General features: G+C 41.2%; 1 long non-coding RNA gene across 1 annotated transcript in view; it reads left to right on the forward strand.

Moving 5' to 3' along the window:
• The window catches only part of LOC106560347 (uncharacterized), a 31,518-nt gene extending 24,835 nt beyond the window's left edge, over positions 1–6,683 (forward strand). Inside the window, exon 2 of the long non-coding RNA XR_006756943.1 lies at positions 6,437–6,683. This is a non-coding gene — a long non-coding RNA (uncharacterized lncRNA). The remainder of the gene's footprint in view (positions 1–6,436) is intronic.
• Positions 6,684–7,262: the final 579 nt, after the last annotated feature.

Here is a 7,262-nt window from a genome sequence, read left to right on the forward strand (position 1 = left end):
TCCTGTCTGGTCCAGCGATGGGGGGTTTGTGCCCATAGGCGACATTGTTGCCGGTGATGTCTGGTGAGAACCTGCCTTTTGTGGACAGTCTGAGCACTGATGGAGGGATTGTGCGTTCCTGGTGTAACTCGGGCAGTTGTTGTTGCCATCCTGTACCTGTCCCGCAGGTGTGATGTTCGGATGTACCAATCCTGTGCAGGTGTTGTTACACGTGGTCTGCCGCTGCGAGGACGATCAGCTGTCCGTTCTGTCTCCCTGTAGCGCTGTCTTAGGCGTCTCACAGTACGGACATTTGCAATTTATTGCCCTGGCCACATTTACAGTCCTCATGCCTCCTTGCAGCATGCCTAAGGCACGTTCACGCATATGAGCAGGGACCCTGGGCATCTTTCTTTTGGTGTTTTTCAGAGTCAGTAGAAAGGCCTCTTTAGTGTCCTAAGTTTTCATAACCGTCACTTTAATTGCCTACCGTCTGTAAGCTGTTAGTGTCTTAACAACCGTTCCACAGGTGCATGTTCATTAATTGTTTATGGTTCATTGAACAAGCATGGGAAACACTGTTTAAACACTTTCCAATGAAGATCTGTGAAGTTATTTGGATTTTTACACATTATCTTTGAAAGACAGGGTCCTGAAAAAGGGACGTTTCTTTTTTTGCTGAGTTTAGTATATGCCACAGGGAGAAATGATTGTGCTTGTAAGTGTGACATAGCCTATTTAAAACAAATTGCTGTTTCGTTTTGGTTAGAATTTGATTAGAATTATTCGTTCTCTTTTTAGCTCTTATCAAAAATGAATTTAATCTCGCTTATTGACAAGCCCCTATATTTGTGTGAATACTATTGAAGCCATGCAGTTAGAACAATATGGACTGCAAATTGGTTCAAGTTAACATATTTAGCAAAGATTAAAATACCGTAAATACACAACTTAAAGCAACCATATATTTAACCATGGAGCACGTTCTGATTGGCCAGTGAGGAGCCAAGCCTCGACATACCCACAATTTGTTAATTTCTAAAACCCCAGCCCTATCACGCCAATGCGTGATAGGGCATCTCACACACCCCTGAACCTATAGCAGCTACCGACTGGGCTTAGATTTACCATTGCGTTAGGTTTGTTCAAATAGAGCCCTGGGTCTTATTCCAGTGCTGGCTGGGAGCTAATGCTGTGGGTTGGGTGTTAATACAATGTATCAAAGGCAGAGTAGCTTAACTTCAAAATCAATGTGTCTGTGTGTTCGTGCTACATGAATGTGACTTCCTGCTCCAGTCTCAAATCGACTACGTCCTGCCTCCAGCCATACATTGTAGAGCAGGACAGGTCAGTAGAGTCTAGAGTTGGTGCTACGGTATGGACTGACTTCTCTCTCTCAATTTCAATTTCAATTCAAGGGGCTTTATTGGCATGGGAAACATATGTTTACATTGCCAAAGCAAGTGAAATAGATAATAATCAAAAGTGAAATAAACTGTAAAAAATGAACAGTAAACATGACACTCACAAAAGTTCCAAAAGAATAAAGGCATTTAAAATGTCATATTATGTTTATATACAGTCTTGTAATGATGTGCAAATAGTTAAATTACAAAAGAGAAAATAAATTGTATTTACAATGGTGTTTGTTCTTAACTCGTTGCCCTTTTCTTGTGGCAACAGGTATTTCACCCAATAGATATGGGGAGTTTATCAAAATTGGATTCGTTTTCGAATTCTTTGTGTGGGTCTGTGTAATCTGAGGGAAATATGTGTCTCTAATATGGTCATACATTTGGCAGGAGGTTAGGAAGTGCAGCTCAGTTTCCACCTCATTTTGTCTCCAGATTAATTTCTCTGTAGGTGATGGCTTTATTATGGAAGGTTTGAGAATCGCTTCCTTTTAGGTGGTTGTAGAATTTAACAGCTCTTTTCTGGATTTTGATAATTAGTCGGTATCGGGCTAATTCTGCTCTGCGTGCATTATTTGGTGTTTTACGTTGTACATGGGGGATATTTTTGCAGAATTCTGCATGAGTCTCAATTTGGTGTTTGTCCCATTTTGTGAATTCTTGGTTGGTGAGCGGACCCCAGACCTCACAACCATGAAGGGTAATTGGTTGTGTAACTGATTCAAGTATATTTAGCCAGATCCTAATTGGGATGTCAAATGTTATGTTCCTTTTGATGGTGTAGAAGGCCCTTCTTGCCTTGTCTCTCAGATCGTTCACAGCTTTGTGGAAGTTACCTGTGGCGCTGATGTTAAGGCCGAGGTATGTATAGTTTTTTGTGTGCTCTAGGGCAACGGTGTCTAGATGGAACACCAGGTCTGACAGAATCTGTGCAGAAGATCTAGCTGCTGCTGTAGGCCCTCCTTGGTTGGGGACAGCACCAGATAATCAGCAAACAGTAGACATTTGATTCTAGTAGGGTGAGGCCGGGTACTGCAGACTGTTCTAGTGCCCTCGTCAATTCGTTGATATATATGTTGAAGAGGGTGGGGCTTAAGCTGAATCCCTGTCTCACCCCTGGCCCTGTGGAAAGAAATGTGTGTGTTTTTGCCAATCCATGTTTGTGTACATGGATTTTATAATGTATGTTTTCCCCCTAACACCACTTTACATCAATTTGTATAGCAGACCCTCATGCCAAATAGAGTCTAAAGCTTTTTTTAAATCAACGAAGCATGAGAAGACTTTTCCTTTGTTTTGGTTTGTTTGTCAATTATGGTGTGCAGGGTGAATATGTGGTCTGTCATACGGTAATTTGGTAAAAAGCCAATTTGACATTTGCTCAGTACATTGTTTTTGCTGAGGAAATGTACAAGTCTGCTGTTATCGATGATAATGCAGAGGATTTTCCCAAGGTTGCTGTTGACGCATATCCCCCAGTAGTTATTGGGGTCAAATTTGTCTCCACTTTTGTGGATTGGGGTGATCAGTCCTTGGTTCCAAATATTGAGAAAGATGCCAGAGCTGAGGATGATGTTAAAGAGTTTAAGTATAGCCAATTGGAATTTGTGGGAAAAAGCAGGAGCTGATACAAAAAAAACGCTGGTTGACTTGACAAAGAAGACAAACTGGCAACAGACAAACAGAGAACACAGGTATAAATACACAGGGGATAATGGGGAAGATGGGCAACACCTGGAGGGAGGTGGAGACAATCACAAAGACAGGTGAAACAGATCAGGGTGTGACAGGTATAGCATGGACTACACTGTAAAACCAATTGTTTAGGATCTGAACACAAAACTAAACACTTTTCAGTAACACTTTTTAAACACGTCAAGGCATTTAGAATTTCCATAAAAATGGATCACAGTCTTTAGATTGGAAATTCCAGAACATGTTTATTGCTGTAACACTTTTTAAACACATGAACATGTTTATTCAGCACAAGGCATTTAGGTTTTAAACACTACTGTATGGTGTAAAGCCAGATTTGAATATTTCCAAGCAATCCTTTCGAGTGAATGTGAGAGATACCCACCCATGACTGCTTTTCTTAGTTTCTTAGTTACAGAGACATGGTTGTTGCATTCAAAAACTCATATTCATTAAGCCTTCACCAACTGACTGTCTAAGAGAATGTGAATCAATAAAAAGTAAACCCTTTATGACCACATATTATACATGTCATGAGGCCTTTAGTTATGGCTTAGTTATCCTTGACATTGTGGTCTGAAAATCCTCATGAGCCACATCAGCCCAGCAAGTCACACTACGCTAGTTTGTGAAGTGAATAAGTAATTCATATCGGAATCCAGCCAGAGGGAGGATATCCAACAATTGGAATATTTTAGCATCCCTAACCTGCAGAATGACTGCTGTGGTGAAAGACTTAATAAACAAGACTACCTAAACTGGAACAACCATCTCAGTAACAGGTGCAATAAGTCCAACTCCTTACAGATTGGATTAGTTTAGACGATAGGAAAGTAAACACTAATGTTTAAAATCTGAACACTTAAGAGATATATTGTGTTTTCCTGGTTGGAAACTGACTGGAAAAGCTGACTATTTAATCTTGCATTAAGAACACTTATTGACAAATCTAAATGCCTAATGTTTATGTTTAAACACTGACATTAAAGTTATAAACATGACATGTGTTCTATGGTTTTAGATTGTACTTTATTCTGTAGCCTACTGGTGCTATGGACTACTTGGCCATTCAGATTCCTCCACCCCATATACAGTAACATTCTCCACAGATGATTCACTGAGAACGTCTGCTTCAGTAAGACATTTATACCCTCTGACATCTATACCCTCAGAGACATCTATACCCTCAGAGACATCTATACTCTCAGAGACATCTATACCCTCAGAGACATCTATACTCTCAGAGACATCTATACTCTCAGAGACATCTATACCCTCAGAGACATCTATACTCTCAGAGACATCTATACTCTCAGAGACATCTATACCCTCAGAGACATCTATACTCTCAGAGACATCTATACCCTCAGAGACATCTATACCCTCAGAGACATCTATACTCTCAGAGACATCTATACCCTCAGAGACATCTATACTCTCAGAGACATCTATACTCTCAGAGGTGCAGGGGCATCAAATCAGTAGTATTCAAAAACACATTAAAGCAACATTTATGAAATTTGCCTGAGTTCTGGGCTGGCGCTGAAAAGAGGGCAATCTCAGTCACTTATGCAGAGCTTCTATGTCATCCATGTTTTTAATTGCGATGGGATCTCAGCTTTAAAGGCATTGTCTTATATCTCTACCATGTAAAGTAGAATGATAAAAACTATTGGATTTGGAGAGGGAAACAAATAAAATGAACTACCTGGGGGCACTGCCCTGATGCTATCTGGTATCGTTGGAAAAATAGCCTTTTCAAATTCTCAAATCACAATAATGTATTTATATTTGGAAAGTATTCAGACCCCTTGACCTTTTCCACATTTTGTTATGTTACAGCCTTATTCTAAAATGTATTAAATATATTTTTCCCTCATTAATCTACTCACAATACCCAAAGCAAAAACAATTATAATAATAATACCTTATTTACATAAGTATTCAGACCCTTTGCTATGAGACTTGAAATTGAGCTTAGGTGCATCCTGTTTCCATTGATCATCCTTGAGATGTCTCTACAATTTGATTGGAGTCCACCTGTGGTCAATTCAATTGATTGGACATGATTTGGAAAGGCACACACCTGTCTATATAAGGTCCCACAGTTGACAATGCAGTAAAAGGCACATGACAGCCCGCTTGGAGTTTGCCAAAAGGCACCTAAAGACTCAGACCACGAGAAACAATATTCTCTGATCTGATGAAACCAAGATTGAACTCTTTGGCCTGAATGCCAAGCGTCACGTCTGGAGGAAACCTGGCACCATCCCTACAGTGAAGCATGGTAGTGGCAGCATCAAGCTGTGGGAATGTTTTTCAGCGGCAGGGACTGGGAGACTAGTCAGGATCAAGGGAAAGATGAACGGAACAAAGTACAGAGATCCCTGATGAAAACCTGCTCCAGAGCACTCAGGACCTCAGACTGGGGCGAGGTTTCCAAGAGGACAATTTCCCTAAGCACACAGCCAAGACAATGCAGGAGGGGCTTCAGAACAAGTCTCTGAATGTCCTTGAGAAGTCCAGCCAAAGCATGGGCTTGAACCCGTACGGACTTGAACCCGATTGAACATCTCTGGAGAGACCTGAAAATAGCTGTGCAGTGACGCTCCCCATCCAAGCTGACAGGGCTTGAGTGGATGTGCAAAGAAGAATGTGAGAAACTCCCGAAATATAGGTGTGCCAAGCTTGTAGCGTCATACCCAAGAAGACTCGATGCTGTAATCGCTGCCAAAGGTGCAAACAGAGCACAAATGCAAAAATGCAAACAGAGCACAATGTAAAAATAAAACAGATAAATAAAATTGTGTCTGTAGCTACGTTTCCATCCATTTGGCGAAAGATTTTCATGTAAATGTTCAAAAATCTGCATAAAAACAACATGTGCATTATCCCACCAGAGATGTGATTCCATCAAATTGCTTGTTGCGGATAAAAGGCTGTGTGTGATAACACAGTTCACATAAAGCTTTTGCAGTTTAACTCTCTTTGTCACACCCTGATCTGTTTCACCTGTCTTGTCTCCACCCCCCCTCCAAGTGTCTCCCATTTTCCCCATTATCCCCTGTGCAAATTGTATACCTGCATTTTATGTTTGTCTGTTGCCAGTTTGCCTTCCCTGTAGCTCAGTTGGTAGAGCATGGTGTTTGCAACGCCAGGGTTGTGGGTTCGATTCCCACGGGGGACCAGCACAGAAAAACATTTTTTTTAATGAAATGTATGCATTCACTACTGTAAGTTGCTCTGGATAAGAGCGTCTGCTAAAATGTAAATGTAAAATGTCTTGTCTCGCCAAGCAGTGTGTTTTTCCATACTCCTGTTTCTCTAGTTCCTGTTTTCTAATCCTCCAGGTTCTGACCATTTCTGGCGGCCCCTGAGCCAGCCTGCCGTACCATTCTGCCTGCCCTGACCCCGAGCCTGCCTGCCGTCCTGTACTTATCTGACTCTGACCTGGTTTACGAACTTCTGCTGCCCTGACCCTGAGCCTGCCTGCCGCCCAGTACCTATCGGACTCAGACCTGGTTACGAACCTCTGCCTGTCCTTTACCTGCCCTTTGCCTGCCTCCTGTGGTTTAATAAACTACTCTGTGTATTGAACCTTCTGTCTCCTGTGTCTGTATCTGGGTAAAATCCTGAGTCTGGATTCTCATGTACCGAATAAAAAGTACAAGTTAAATGGGTTTCCATTGCATTCAACTCTATTGATGGTTTTGTCATAACATATGTTCCATTATGCAGCGAATGTGCCCACTCTGGCACGTGCACTCTATCCAACAGCTCTCAGATACAGTGCGGGAAGGCTACAACTACATGATGAGATTATTATGGAAAAAGAGCAAGATTATTTTAATTTGTTTAACAGCAGCCAAGCATCGATAATCACTGGAATGAGACCCTCAATATTTACAGTTGAAGTCGGAAGTTTACATACTTAGGTTGGAGTCATTAAAACTAGTTTTTCAACCACTCCACAAATTTCTTGTTAACAAACTATAGTTTTGGCAAGTCAGTTAGGACATCTACTTTGTGCATGACACAAGTCATTTTTCCAACAATTGTTTACAGACAGATTATTTCACTTATAATTCACTGTATCACAATTCCAGTGGGTCAGAAGTTTACATACACTAAGTTGACTGTGACTTTAAACAGCTTGGAATCCGTCAGGACCAGACG

The sequence above is a fragment of the Salmo salar genome, chromosome ssa10 (assembly GCF_905237065.1).
Source record: "Salmo salar chromosome ssa10, Ssal_v3.1, whole genome shotgun sequence".
Lineage (NCBI taxonomy): Eukaryota > Metazoa > Chordata > Actinopteri > Salmoniformes > Salmonidae > Salmo > Salmo salar.